The following is a 16,277-nucleotide window of genomic DNA, read 5'->3' on the forward strand; positions in this document are numbered from 1 at the left end:
TCTTGAGAGCCCCTTCCTGCTCCCTCTTTGGCGAGAGCATTTTTAGAGGATCACCAAGAGCCTTACGGAGCGCTGGCATCTTGGTTTTAACAAGTCGTGTGACCCTGTCTCTTCCCTGTCATGTGACGTGGATGAGACAACTAAAGCTGTTTTGAAGCACGGCTTTGTCTCGGCTTTGGACACTCGGTAATCACAGTCACCGACCACATGAGTCACAAGGTCAGAGGACACCACGGTGAACACCCTCGCAGCTGCGATATCTTTTAAACAACAAAACATGTCGGTAATAAGTATATCACTCGCCGATTGGACCAGTGGTGACATCTTCCTGAGACCCATCAATGCATTTTTGTCTTCTGTACGGGACATCCTGGGCTTTCCAGTGATATGTGATCTGTTGGAGTTTGTCCAACGAAATAAAACATCTAGTCTTCCCAAACTGGCAGCGATACCAATCAGCATGTTTTATGGGCACAAGAGAAGTACGTTTTTTTAAAGGTAGTGACTGTTCTATATGTTTTTCTCAGCACAAGTCTTTAAAATCAGTAGTTTGGGGAGGTTTTGGTAACATACAGCCATCTTTAAGAGGCTCAAAACAACATATTTTCCAATGTCCTCTGTGGTGGACATGAGGACTTACTACAAAATGAAAAAGAGGGATGACCAAGATACAGAAATGATTTCACTGCTTTTTGAAGTACCATTCATCATATGTCTGAAAAAGTGTGGGATCCAATTTGACACAATGGCAAAACCAATCAACATCCAAGCGATGCTTTTTAATGTTTTTTTTTTTTATGTCCAATGCAAAAATGGAATATATAAAATACAGCCAAGTAGAGATATAAACTGCTTTACATTGTACATCATTTATATTTGTTATGTATGAAATAATGTCCTGTCGGCCTCATCAAACCAGTAGAAAAGATGATGGATGAATTATTCAGTGGGCGCTGGATGATCCACTGCTTGGGACATTGCGTTAAAAATAAATACAGCGCAGTTCTACATCACTGCACATCATAACCACAATAATAAACAACACCGAGTATTATTATCCTTGGAAGGGGCGTTTTTGATGCAGTATTGGATGCAGGTGTACCTAATGTTCTGGCCAGTGAGGTTTAGTGGTTTACTCTTGAAATTTCAAATGCACGTTAAGTTTAATGGTGAGTGAGTAATCTTACACCACAGCGAGCCTTTAAAAACTATCAGGAAATAGGCTAATCCCAGTAATACTGTATACTTATTCCAGAGTAGAGGAGATACACACACACACACACACACACACACACACACACACACACACCGTTCATAATCTCATGACCGAAGTGCACAGATTCGTTTAAGCCCTGGCAGGGATATGAACACACACGCATCATTTCTTTTGTGCAGCAGCAGGTATGTGTGCAACATACGGTATGTACAAGCGTTTGTATGCATATTTATACATTTTACACACTCCAACCCAGATTTAGTTACAAAAGTATACCTCTTTTATTGCACTCGATTGTACAAACTTCAAATTACCACACCGTGTCCATGCTATATTATATTAATTACCACATTACATATGCACAGCGCTGTTCTGGGTAATTTTTTAAGCCTTCAATTCAACCTGTGTGTGTATATTGTGTGAATATGCTACTGTGAAACCTATTTTCCCCTCAGAAGATTCATAAATGATCAATCTGTGTATGCATATTAATATTTCCTACAATGTTCATGTTTGTATATTATATTATAAAGATACCATATCCATACTATATATTATTATACTGTAGATATTACCACCTGTGCATATGCAAATATGTATAGCCTTTTCATCTACTGTTCTGTTTGAAGCCTTCAATTTTTATTGCTTTTCTCAACGATGCTAGTGCATTTCTTTCTTTCTTGCTGTCATGTAGATTGTATTTCAATGTATCCACATTATGTGAACAAAAACATGTGTCTCTCCGGCGCCCCCTATGGACAGTAATGGGCCACTGCGGGTGGACATAGCTGCAGAAAGAGAGAGGGAGCATTCTCAGATTTCCCGACTTCTCCCAGCCGCCGTGCAGCTTCCACATCACCGCCGACGACACCTCGCTCCATTATTGAAAAAAACCCCAACAACAACCACCTCAGGGAGTTGGTGTAGCTGCAAATAAGGTGAGTACATCGACGCTGAGCAACCTCATCGCGGTGTTTACGCACATGTTCGCCCCCGCCGCTTGCTTTCTCGCTCGCCCTCCCAGGCTAGGCTAGCAGTGTGCTGGCGCAGGCGGAAAGCGAGGCCAGCCTTCGGCCTCCAGGAGCTCAGTCCCCGGGCTGGGAAAACACCAAGCCCCGGTGATCGAGCGCGGTCCTTACGCCGCTTTCTTGCTAGTCCATTCTAGCGGTGTGTGCTAGCCGTATTGTCGAAGTTTGGGCTCGGATTACCGCTACTCTGCGGTTCCATAGCGGAATTTCCTTATCTTTTTTATGGCATAATGTTGTCTATCCTGCAGCGGCGATAACTTATTTATTGAACTTTGGAGCTTCTGCTGCGGTTTAGTGCACGGCCGCTTGCGGTAAGTTAGCTTAATCAGGGGTCGCCGCTGACCTACAAATGTCACCGTGTAATGTGTGTTTTGCTATCAAGCATTTAAAAGGCCAAAGTAGTTTGTGTGCAGATTATATTATAAAGGTCAACACGGCTCGATGAAGCCCGTAGATGACAAAAGGTGGACGATTATATTGCTTTTATTGCATTTTCCCCAAACGACAATGGGGGGATCATTAGATGCCTGTTGACAGTGATGGTGCGCCAGACTATTTTGGATTTATCTGCAGTAATAACTCGTTTTGTTTTGTTTTTTTTTAGCAATATTTCTGCACAGTTGTGTTGTAAAATAACTCTTATCTATCTACTATATCAGTCTATCTCATCCATCTATCTAATTAAAGTATATATCTATGCGTTATTCCTCACGGTTTATGGTGAATGTTGTATAACCACCTACTTTTCTACTGTATAAACAATATCAAGCCTGCTTTTGTTGCTCTTAATGTTGTGAGGTTAGAGCACGCCTTCCACCTCCAAGAGAGAGAGAGAGAGAGATACCTATAATCAACTATTATAAACATTAGACTTCACACAGAAGGCAAAGGGGCAGTCCAGACCTGCCTAAAATCGCTTGCCTCTGGGTGTGCATGTGTGCACCTATGTGATTGCTGAGGAGGAATGACTCACACTCCTGACAGTGTTTGCTTGCCCAAGTCCTAAGGACTTTCCCTGCATTTCGCCTCTGCTGCTGCTGCTGCTGCTGCTGCACACAACACATACATGTTGCAGGTCTGTATTTTGTTTACAGATCAGATTTTTAAGAAAGACTGTCGATTTATTAGTCCAAATGATCATGGACTGAATCTTTTTTTTTTTTTTATAACTGTTTATCCATGCCAAACATTTGTGCGGTTGCTCTAACGCTCCATCTGACTGCTCCCACTGGCTGCCAAACACGCTGTGATCGAGCGCGTTTGCTTGATGAAGGCTGCCACAGCCATTTGATCGTGTTTATCTGCATCCCTCAACTCTTACATGCCTGTGAAATGCCGATACTTCTCACTCACAATGCCTGCACATTGAGCTCTTTAAAATACACAAAATCATGACGGACTATATGCAAGATGAAATGTTGACAGCCACACACCATCATCAGAATCTGACACTATTACCATTGTGCGCTTGAATGTAAAGAAAATGTAGCTTGATGTCAGCTCTGCTGCGATTTTCAATTTTCCTGGAAGAGAGTGAGTTGAATTACTCTGCAGTCACTGTCCTTTTAAACAAGCTGCAGTGCCTAAAACAGCCTCTGTATTTTTCCATGTCATCGCCCCTTGTTGCCACGCTGTGTATGTTTAGGGCAGACCTCATTAAAGGGGGGCTGAAGCCAGGCATTTTTCCAATACTCATATTGGAATACACCCCCGAACTCTCTCCACTGGGTATAAACAGAGCTTTGTACCTCACTATGTCTCCCTGCGGTACTCATTCATGTTGTTAGGGTTTTACAAGATAATGGAATCTTCCATTTGAAATTGATCTTGCTCTCTGACACACATGGGGTGAAGCTTTTGGATGAACAGGGGGGTAAAGTGCACTACTGTGGCATGTCACGTTGCATTCATTGAAGTGATTCTCCTTACTGGACTGTAGTTAGCAAAGAGATTTGTGTTTTTGGCTGATGCTGCGCTGTCACGCTTGACATCGGTGTAAGTACATTTTCAAACCTCATAACACAAGTATTAGCAAGTGATCTGATACCATTTGTAATCCTCAGGAAAACCTGGATAGTGGTGTTTGAACGGTGCAAGCCTCCCATCAGATTATTGGCAGCAATGAGGGTATGCACATGTGTGACCGGCTGGCTGGACCGGCTAGCGATGCGGCTGAATGCTACAGTATGCAGGCGGATCAGATTACTGAACGATTAGCCACGGCCTCCTATCCCGGCCCAGGGAAATTATTTTCCACTGTCATAATTCCCTAGACTGAATTACGCAGGCCAGCAAGTCCAAGTGATGCTTAATAATACTACCGGCCTACGCAACTGTTTTGACTGGTTTTGCCATTGTTGCACATGACAAATGTCTGGCTCAGATGTGGTGTTTTTCAAGCAAGGGGAAAGCAGTTTTGCAAAACACGAGCCAAAATTGGCCACGGGTTGATCGTAACTGTGGCGTTTACTCCGTCTTATACTCTGTGACATAAATGTGTCAGCAGAAACAGGAAACTAACCCTCACATATTCCGTCGCGAGGCAAACACTAGTCGGATGGGCTTGTGTTAAATTTCAGCTGAATGGGAGTTGGGCCTAAAGAGTAGATGGACTGAGGTAGGTCCGTGTTTTCAAGGTACATAACCCCCCCCGGGCTGGAATCTAATACATTCCAGAGGCTTCTGTATCCAGGTGAATAATTGTGACATGGGTGTCGCATTCCATGAGATGACACCTGATTGGTGTGTAACTGGGGAATATAAAACCTATGTCAAAAAGGTGTGGCACAGCCAGCTCTGGTTGCCTGAGGAGTTGGAATGCTTACAGAAAAATATACAGATTAGCTGCAAACAGAGTTACAGTCGACACTCTCCACATCGCGCTTCAAATTTTGCGGCTTCACTTCACTTTTTGTGGTTGATTCCGGCATATTGTTAGTCAAGAAATATGCATGTTGAAGCAAATCTTACGTATTTTTTTGCCTAAATTAAGCATTTTCAAGCATAACAATTGCTAAATGAACTCAAATACAAATAGGGCATTCAATCAGATGACAGATTCAAAGATGTTGTGAATCATATGTCGTATTCTACACTGGTCACTAGGTGTCAGTAAAGTTACCGTAATGTTTAGCGAGACACCCAAGCGCCAGAACAACAGGCTTTTATTTCAGGTTTGAATTATCTCACAACAGGCATAAAAATCCCAAATAAAAACACGGGCTGCTAAAACTCAACTCTGAACCCCTGACGCCACTTCCTGTCCGCCTGCCTCTCTGCTCTCCTAACACATTTCTAGCGACACACTAGTCTTTTTTATGTCTTAAATGGCTTATTTTCTGTTATTGTGTTGACTATATTAGGTAATATGAGTGTTAATGTGACTATAGGGGTGTTATTTCATGTCTAGGGGGACTCTAAAAATGCAAAAAAAAATGCACTATTGCATTATATATATATATATATATATATATATATATATATATATATATATATATATATATATATATATATATATATATATATATTATACTGTATGAATGGATATATACAATATATTACTTAAAATTGTTTTTCAAAAAGTAACACATTTTTAAGGTATGGCGGCCTTTATTTTGTAGCGGAAACCCTGATATCACATGCCATATCAGATACAACAACGTAACGTTAACAACACTAGCGTAGCTATGTGAGCTGTAGTGCTAGCATTACAATCACATTTTAACTAGGTGCTTGGTTAGCAAAACAAAATGGTCAGTCTTACAGCACCCACATCTGTAGCTGACTGAAGGATAGTAAACCTCCAAGGTGTATTTTAGGTTGCAGGTACGAAGCTGTCCTCCGTGAAGTGGTTGGGCTTATACAGAGAATTCATCCAGCTAGCGGTGGGTCAAAGTCTGTCCACGGGGAAGGACGTATTTTCTTCCTGACGTCATGAAAACCTGGAACTTCAAAAGCAACCGTTTGAACTTTTTCTGTCAAAAGTGGAGCAAACAAGTGAGGGAGACGATAGATTTTTCTCACAGTGGGCACTCTTAAACAGACTCTACGGACACATTGTATTACTGTACACAAAATTCACGTTTGTGTTACAGTTTGATTTTTTTTAATTAAAAAAAATAAATTACCTTGCCTTTTTAAGCGCTGTCAGAAGTTGATAAAATAAATATGAAACTAACATTAAAAAGTCAATTTTGCGTAATGATCACCTTAACTGTATACTTGATCTTGGTGTAGTTGGAGAAAGCAGAAGTCCTTTATAGGTCTGTGACAGCTCTGACATATTTGCGCAAATCAACCACGGTGATTTATATTTTATCAACGTAATAACCAGTAAATTTTACTGGCGTTTTCAATCTTATGTTCACCCCTGAAAGCCATTCACACCACTGTATGGAGGCGTACCGTTTTATCTACTTGTCAAAAACAAGCGGTCAGGTATTAATGGACTTCATCTCATCCGTTCTGATGGACTCTAGGGTTGCAGCGCGTTTCAAACTCTTGGCGAGCTCTGTCCTAGTAATGAACCCATTTTCTGAGATAGAGAGCAGCAGTAATAAGAACGCACCACTTCACTGCAGGATATTCTAACCCTGTACTCATCATAAGTGCTATCGGTCATCAGGTATGATTAGATTTTTTCTCTCTCTTGTCTCCATTTAGCCATCCAGAAGGCTTTTTTTCCTAGGGATGGCTGTTTGGGTATATTTACACGGTATTTTCTTAAGAAATACTTTTAACATCCTGTATATGTGTGTGTGTGTGTGTGTGTGTATATATATATATATATATATATATATATATATATATATATATATATATGTCCTGTAACTGTTCAAAGACTATCTTCGTATACAGCAGGTCTCTTTTGTGAAGGATCAAGCTTGTTGAACGTCAGACTTACAACATTTGAGGGCATGGTCAGTGCTCTCCAATGTGATCACGGAGGGCACGACAGGTGGAATTGGGGGTGGGGGCATTGCTTGCATGTTTGCTCAGTTGTCTTGTGCCCCTGGCTGCAACCACACACACGAGGGAGAGCCCTGCAGCAAAAATGGAGCAAAGTCCATTTTTCGCTTGTATAGTATATGCTTCTCTTAATGCTAAAAGAAGAGCCAGGCTGTGACCTGTTGTCACCGAAAAGGCCATGTTTGCCGTATGCTAACGAGAAACGTGTGTGTTTACAGCGCTGTCATGACGGCTGGGTGACACTGTGACGAAAATGAAGAGTGAACACTTCCACAAGGTCTCTCAGAGGTTCTAGCTGTACCTCATTATTCGATGATAATGGACTGCCAGAACATCCGTGCGGCATAAAAACAGTATGCGGCGTTGAGTACTGTCCCTGCATACTTGTTAGGAGTACATCAGGTCAGAGTCAGAGTCAATTTCAGCAGGGCTTTCTGGTACCCAGTGCCCTCGCTCCCCTGTCTCCTCGCCCCAAAGCAGACCCTACTGACACACCATAGCAACTCATCTGGTGTCCAGTTGGCTCCCAAACGTGAGCAGACAAAGCATTGCAGCATGTGAGCGGTCTTGGCCATATCCAGGCAACGATGTGGAATCTTTGGGTTGGTGGCTGAAATCTGCTGATAGTATTTGCAGGTTACCTACATTTGGCTGTTTGATTAAGTACTTGTCTGACCAAAAACAATGGCTGTCAAATCATGTAGTGGTAAAGAGGAAATTTAGTTTGAGTAATTTGTTGATGTCTGATCGGTTAAAAACATCTACATTTATGTAAGTGCCACTTTTTGGCAAGCTTCCCCTGGGGTACCCACTGCAATGGTATTGGTTGACAGTGGTCACTTTCATGGAATGAAATTTGAAGAACAAGCAGCATGTTGTTGTTCACTCAAACAAAGGCTTGTGTTCTTGAAGAAAAACCACAAAATGCTAGATGTCTTCCATTAATTTCCTTTGTTCACCATTTGTCGCCGAAGCACAGCTATCACCAGCCGACCTACGACGTTCCTGTTCCAATTGGACTGGACTGTTTGGCTATATTGACTACATTTGATGAATTCTATAGTTGGGGGGTGGGGGGGTGTCATATCCTGGTCATCCTGGTGATCATCTTGGAATAACAACGTGACCACTGTTGATGGCATACCTCTTCCCCATTTTGAATTGCTGAGGTGGAAACATTTGCACTTGTGCCAGTCAGAGGTTTAGCTCCTGGCAGCTCCAAGTGTACCCTCCACTGATCCGAGGCGATGCCTTGTCTGCCTATCCTGCTGTCTCTCGTCCTTTATGTGTGTGTGTGTGTGTGTGTGTGTGTGTGTGTGTATATATATGTACCTGTCTGGACAAGACAGGTGTTGGCAACCCAGAGGCTCAGTACAGACATTGCTGTGGCACCTAGACAGGAGGGCGACTGGAGATTGCAAATGACTGAGCTTTGTTTTGCCAGTTTTGTTCAGAAGCTTTGAACAGGGTCGTTTGTGTGGGGGTTACAGTTGGTTGCTCTCTGTGGGATGCACTACAGCAGAAAGCACTACAGTCTGACAAAGAGGCTTGGAATATATTTGGGAATAGAAGCAAAACTAAAGTAACCATAGTGGGGCTTATAAGGCCCAAAACACAAACACCCCAGCCCCTCTGTTAAGTTTTTAAGTGGCCGGATGTGTTTGGTGAATGGGACACAGGTGTTTGGACCATGCTGTATATTATATGCTTGCTGGCCAGAAGTCTGTGTTTGTTGTCTGTTGCGGCAGGTTGACCCACGCTCATGTGCTCCCAATGCCCCAGGGTGGTCCCCTGTCACTCTTTGTCTCTGTCCTTTACTGGGCAGGCAGTGAATTAAGATCAGGTCAAGAATGTGATCATGAAATTCAAGACACCTGACAATACAATGTTGGGGCTGCACATTAAGCAAAGCCTGCTGCTTCTTAAATTCCTTCTCTTTTTTTATATTTTCCATTATCCTTTGGGTTTCTCTGATCTAGCCCCAGCAAAGCAGGTGTTTGAAGTTGCCAAGGCTGTGGCTTTACTGTCGAGTCCTCCAAAGTGCTTGTGTGACAGGTATAGAAGAGCCGGAGGGGAGTAATATGACTCTCACGTAGTCCACAGCTTTTCCAGGCACTATCCTCCACGCCCTTGTCTCCCACTTTCCTCTCTTTCACACACAGTCTCCCTGGTGATGTCACACAGCAGAGCTCCCCTTTGTTGTGAAACAGCCCAGAGGTGTGCTTTGGGCCTCAATGAAGACTAGCGGGGTGCCGCCAAAACCCCACACATTGTCTCCCTAGGGAAGGAAGCAGGTTGAGGCAATGGGGCCACTCAGCCACCTCCATGTTTTCAAGGTACAGTGTTCCCTCATTTATCGCGGGCGATAGGTCCCCAAAATAGCCAGCGATAAGTCAAATCCGTGAAGTAGACAACGTTTTTTTTTTTTTTTTACAATTAGTATACCTGTATATCTTTTAAGGCTGTGAAACCCCTCACCATACACTTTATACACTTCTCAGACAGGCAATAACATTTTCTCACATTTCTCTCTTGTTTTAAACACTTTAAAAAAAGTTCAAACCTTCATTTGAATTTTATGATTTTGTACTTTTTTTTTTTTAGTTTTATGATCAACACAAAAAATTAAGTCACTCACACATATTACACTCCTGTGACCGTGCCTTTTCGTCCTGGCGCCGTTCCGCTGTACTGTAGCGTTTTTGTATTCTTGTTAAAACATTGCCGCCGCCGAACCGAAGATTCATTTGCAAGCTAGCAAGCAAGCCAGCGATGACACAGGAGACATGGGAGGAAGGAACGAAGGAGATTGATTGACAATGGTCTACACCCAATCAGGACGCAGAAAACAATGGGCAGTGCAGGCAGACGAGAGAGGGAAGAGAGAGACACTCAACTTCAAACCTGTAACAGTGTTCATACGCTGTTTAAAGAAAAAAAAAAAGTCAGCGAAAGGCGGACCGCGATAGAGCGAGTGAACACTGTATACCATCAGTCGTGGCTGCTATCATGACCCTCATCTGCCTGTTTGTGTCCCTCCATGGCCTCCCCAGATGGCCCAGTCTTAGAGCAGGTTTATCATACAGTTAATATCTGGGCCACATAACCAACTCCCAGCTTCTTGTCTTCTCTCCTCCATATGCTCCCCACAAACTTTGTTCTCATTTCTCTCTACCACCCCCTGTGCTATTGTCTCCGATGCCTTCTCGGCAGTGCCCTGATTTATTTCTTTATTTTTTCCCCTCATCCTTTTTAAAATTCCAGAATCCATTTATTTTACCCCGAGGCACAACGGGCGATGGCAAGAGACGACGTGGCAAATTAAAATCGGTCTCCCTCGTTTGCTCCCTTTGGATGTTGCGACGACGACAGAGCGAGAGGAGAACGAGGGCAAAGAAAGCTGGTGGAGAAAAGCCCATTTCCCGTGCATTATTTTTGCTTTCCTCAGGGTGTGTGGTGGAGTAACACCTTACTCGCTTTTTTTTTTGCCAACGCTCTTTAATTTTCATCCCCCCCCTCACCTCAAGATGACTGCTACAGTTCGAAACCAGAAGGTCTCTCTCTGCTCTTTCTACCATGTATGCTGACCTAGTTTATTAGTTTTGGTCTAGTGAATCATTAATTGAGGTTATCTAACTGTCCCTGTAATGACGGCGCCATGGCTCAAGTGTCAGAAGCTCTCTGCGTCCAAACCATTGTTGTTACTACGGCGCATGCTTCTATTCTATTATTGGCATCTTGCAAAAAGGCATCATCGTCAAAGCTATATGTGTTTAATAGGTGAGCTGCTCACTGTAATATGTCAATGTGTCAGAGTATAATACAAGGACTAAGTGCACTGAATGCAAATTAATCTTGTGGGATGGCAGCAGCTGAATAGTGTGGGCTTCTGGGTAAGGGAGGGACAGAGGGAGGGCTAATAGTGGCGGCGGGGAGGAGAAGGGAGAGAAAAGAGCCTGTGAGGAGGAAGAGGAGGGAGGTATGCAGTCATCCCTCGGCCCATTCATCATGCAAGGCCTGCTGGGATGAGCTTTGGTCAGTCCTGCACAACACAATTACAGGCTGTTCTGGTTGTGTTGTGCTGGGCGTACACCACAGTCTGAGTGTGTTCTGTTGTGTTTCTTCTGTTCCGTCTCAAGTCTGTTTTCCTATATGACTTCAGGAGCAGGTCTCTTGTCCCTTTTTTTCCCGTCTTCTGTTACATATCTGTGATGTTGCTGCTCAAGGTATCGCCAAATGATCCGCTGCACCTCAATTAGATGAGCTCAGTTTGCGTCTGTATTGTTCCACCATGTTGTGTGCAGTAAATTGCTATATATATATATATATATATATATATATATATATATTTTTTACATTTATCTGTGCCAGGCCCGCCTTTCATTAAGACCATAATCATGAGCAACAAACGTGATTCAAGTGATTGACATGTCTTGTTAGCATGGTGGTGTGAGATGGTCTTAAGCATGTTTTTTTTACCTTACCCGCTTGGCTGACGGTCCCCTGCATGCTTTACAATTGTTTCCACAGTGCTATAAAAATCTGTGTCTTCTAATGTCAGTTGACAGCGGATCCAAACATAAGTATATCACTGTCTTTGCGTTCTGGATTCTTTATGCGTTGACGTTTTTCATGGCAAAAATGCTGCGTCTGGCCTGAGTGTCTGAGTAGAAGCAACAAATGAGCATGCAGCATCTTTTGAAGGTGTGTTTTTTTCCCCCCCTCTCTACATCATAGTGCATAGCATCCACAGAAATTGTGGAGTGAATGTATACTGGAGGATGCTGCTGCATGATTTAATATTTAAGTGCCTCAGGAAACTGTCAGCATTTTCACTGGGAACCTATAAGTAGCAGTTATAATGACAGTTCCCATGGTTTCAGATTTAGATAAATCAACACTCAGACTGCTCTTTGTTTTTACTGGTAATATGCTCTTTGTAGGAATGGGAATTTGAAAAAAATCCTTTAAAAAAACTACAGGTAAAATTACAGATCAAATTCCGTAAATTCCGGACTAGAATCCGCTAATTTTTTCACACGCTTTGAACCCTGAGACTTAAGCGATGATGCTGCTAATTCATGGCTAAAAGAAGTGATGATGTTGGATGCTAATACGTGTTTTGATCTGACAAATCTTAAGTAAGTTTGATCCAGTGTATAATTACTGCAACTTCTGCTTGGACTGCAGAAACTGTCGAACTCTGATGATAAAGTCTCATGTCTCACTCATCAGAGCTAATCAGTGACGCTGTGAACACCGAATGTACTGTATGTGGTATTGGATGGTTAATAGTGTCCTACTACGGAAAAAAAAAATCCCATGTTACAATGTGGACGCCTGTGGCTTGACATGTGCGGCGTATATAGGGACACAATTTTTTTTCTCTTTAAAATTGGTGGGTGCGGCTTACATTCAGGTGTGCACCGTAGTCCGGGATCTACAATTAATTGTCATTTTTGCAAATATGGTGGAACCTCCGTTGGCGTCCACCCCGGTAAGTGTGTTTTCTGTAAACGTCGAAAATGTATGCCAAAAAATTTGCCTCCATTTGCATACATTTTCCAGAGCCTACAATATAACGCGTATTGTCGTGTTATTAATACACTCCGTGAGTCCAAATGTGATTAATGTATTTTTAAGTCGTCGGCGGCCCGTCTATGATGTCGTCAGCTGTTGACTATCAAAAAAACAACACAAAACACGTTTTTATAGTATTACATTCATAAAACAATTCTAAATGCATATAAATGACGAAAGAAAGGGATAAATGAACATTTAAGATTATTTTAATTACCTTCACTGAAGATGTGATTGTTGACGTGACTGCTCCCAAAGACACGACGTGGCAGTGACACACAAAACGGACACCACCTTCTTATTCTGCCATGATTTATTTCCTGTGTTTAATAGTGTTTCTCACCTTCTTTATCGAACTTTCTTTGGCTTCATTTTAGGTTAATTTGGTGAGAAACACTAATGAATTGAAGAAATAATTCATGGCAAAACAGGAAGGTGGTGTCTGTGTGGTTTCTCGCTTTGGAAACACTCACATCAAGAATCACGCCTTCAATGAAGATAAAGGTAACCTTAAATATTCATTTATCCCTCATTCATTATTTATATGTATTCATATGCATTTTGCATTGTTTTCTGAATGTAAAACTATAATTGTAAAACTGTGTTTTCTGGAATGGATTCATTGGAATGACATTATATACTGTATTATGGGAACAATTAGCATCCGTTTCAATTAGAGTTGGACCTTCTAGAACAAATGAATGATGTTAACCAAGGTTACGCTCTATATGAAAAGGTGTTGCAGAATCTCCTCCAGAATGTTCGGAACTCTGAACCCACAGTTGTACCACAGAAGATGTTTGTGTGGTTGTAGCTCATCTTTCCATAGGTAGTGTTTACAAATTCCAAAACGAGTTGAGAATGAATCAACCGTGCTTCTGCTGCTTGTGGACAGTAGTGCACCCCGTTTTGCTTCATGACGTGATTAATTACACGCAAGCAGGTTTCAGGCAGGTTTGCGTTGAATTTATGAAATCAGAAGCACAACTGGCCATTTTGGTGTATACTTTGGTTCGGAGAGAGTATATTATGCAACCAATGTGCCTCTTCAGATTATCTGTCACAGCCTGCCAAACAGCATCCTCAAAAAAGACAAATACTCATTCTTCTCGAGTTTCATTCTTGGCATAAACAGGCTGTTTATTAAACAGCATGCGGACTATGGGGAATTGTGGCTTTTTCAGAACCTCATTGCCCATATAAAACCTTTCTGACGAGATATAAGATATTTTAACACATGAGGAAATTGATAGTTCACTTGCTCGTAGTGGGGGGGCTTTTGGGACCTGACAAGTATGACGAGGAAAACCCAAGATCGACTGAAATGATGACAAACTAGGCCAAAAAATGCAGAAAAGCGTCTGGAAGCCATTTGAAACAATAAGCTGTCTTCAACTGGCTTCATCTCAAATTGTAAGGATGCTTCCCATTTCTGGCTTTCTTGAGTTTCAGCCTCTAGTGGCAACTTGGCATACATAAAAAGAACCGAGTTTGCATTCTTTGGCTTTTATATTCAATTCACTGAACCCCATACGCAAATATTTTTTATGAAATTGCAGAAGTAGGTGGACTGAATGTAAAATCTTTTCCTCCCTTCGGGATGCTAGCTGTCAGTTGTAATAATATATTTATACTGAAAGCCTAATTTCAATGATACACAAAACTAGGGCTACGCATTTGACCACGTTTTATTTATCAACCATGGGGATAATTTGAATCTCTCTGAATGTTCTGAACTCCTGCTTTTATGAAAGGACTGTCCATCCATCCATCAATCTTCTTTGTTAGTGTGGCTGTAGCTCAACTTCCCATAGCTGATGCCATGGTCTTCTTTAGACTGCAAACTACTTGATCTTGCAGATAAGCAGCACCTGTTTTTTGCAGCCAGGTAGTGCACTCAATTTTGCCCCAGTTGCTTCCAGACGCAATTAATCAGTTACCTCGAATCGACCGAAACACAATGGATTAACCATTGCCCTGCTCATCCCATGCTCTGTTTATAATAAGCTCAGGATTTCAATGGTTTTGTGTAAATATTTGCTCCATAAAGACATTCAAAGCATTGGTTTCAGTCGTCAGTGTTACTAACTCATGGTTAGGTTACAAAATTACATAAACCCAGTTTTTCTTTGTTCCTGTTCATTCGACAAATGAGTCACGCACAATCTAATGGGGGCTGTTTTCAATTTCAAGTGACCTTTCAGCTCTTTTATATCCTCACTCCTTTACACAATAAACCTGTCTGTATTATCTAGAACAAGTTCTAACAGCGTCCCATGGCAACAGGCCGGGTGGCTAAGTACACCTGCTCAGTGCCCCGCAACCTTCAACCGCAGCAGGCTAGTTTGTTGTCAAGTTTCCTTTTGTGTGCCCCGATGAAGCCGCAGAGCTCTGGTGACATTTCACTCTCCACATGATTGTGCTAATGTAAGGCTGATAGCAGTAGTTGCTGTAGTATATCTATCCAGAGGAAATGGCAGCCCTCAAGGGAACCAGTATGGCTAATTAGACTTGTGTATGCTCCCACATGTGAAGGAAGTGATGCAAAAAATGGAAATCTCTAAAAAAAAAAAAAAAACATCCTGAGTATGCCTTTTAATGTCATCCTGCTTCAGCCGTCCGTCTCCCCCCCCCCCCCCCCCCCCCTGTCGCAATTAGTCATCAAAAACAAAAGAACTGGTTTGGGAAGCAGCATTGAAACTGGCAAAGAGGCGTGTTTGATTAGGAGACCATGCTTCCTGGGTTGGACTATTTTGTCCTGTTGTTGGACAGATTTGATCATAGTTGTATAATCAGTCCTATCTACAGGAGGAATGCTCTGCTTCAAGGTCAGTTTGACAGAATGGTTGAGATTGTCGCAGGCAATCCAATCAGTTTTACTGTTGCTGAGCGCAAAGGTGAGATGATTCGTTTTCACCCCTGTTGTTCAGTTGGTTCGTGTGCTTGTTAGCAGGGTGACACACATAATACACACTGGATACCTGGCAGAGCGCCTTTAGAATATTTTCTTCATGAATACATGTTCCATCTGATGCATGTAATGACTTGAATGAATATCATGTGGTTGTAAATTCTACCGCCGAATGGTTAGCATGTTGGCCACACTGTCAGGAGATCGGGAAGATCTGGGCGTCCACATTGTAATCCCCGTTGGGCATCTCTGTGTGGAGTTTGCATGTGCGTGCATGGGTTTCCTCCCACATTCCAAAACATGCATATATGGTTAATACCATAGGTATGAATGTGAGTGTGAATGGTACCCCGCCTCTCGCCCGAAGGCAGCTGGGATAGGCTCCAGCATACCCCTGCGACCCTAATGAGGATAATCGGCATAGAAAATAGATGGATAGAAATTCTACAATGTTGTGTTGATCTGTATATTTGAGCTCTAGTGACTGCCTTTTTGTTGGTGTATCGAATGCAAGAAATACAGTATGTTGGTATGACACAGATTCTGTACCTAAACATTTGGTTTTTTTGTTATT

At 42.3% G+C, this 16,277-nt stretch overlaps 1 protein-coding gene across 3 annotated transcripts in view; it reads left to right on the forward strand.

The window, feature by feature from the left end:
• Positions 1-1,338: 1,338 nt before the first annotated feature.
• LOC129190107 (bifunctional heparan sulfate N-deacetylase/N-sulfotransferase 1-like) overlaps positions 1,339-16,277 on the forward strand; it is a 63,448-nt gene continuing 48,509 nt past the window's right edge. The window contains exons 1-2 of one of the 3 annotated variants that reach the window (XM_054792505.1): positions 1,339-1,401; positions 1,979-2,154. The gene's annotated coding sequence lies outside the window, so the exon portion shown is untranslated. Of the gene's footprint in view, positions 1,420-1,978; positions 2,155-2,328; positions 3,320-16,277 lie in introns of those variants that run through there. The other 2 variants (XM_054792504.1, XM_054792506.1) reach the window with 2 other exon arrangements.

Source organism: Dunckerocampus dactyliophorus, chromosome 11 (genome assembly GCF_027744805.1).
Source record: "Dunckerocampus dactyliophorus isolate RoL2022-P2 chromosome 11, RoL_Ddac_1.1, whole genome shotgun sequence".
In the NCBI taxonomy this organism is placed as follows: Eukaryota; Metazoa; Chordata; class Actinopteri; order Syngnathiformes; family Syngnathidae; genus Dunckerocampus; species Dunckerocampus dactyliophorus.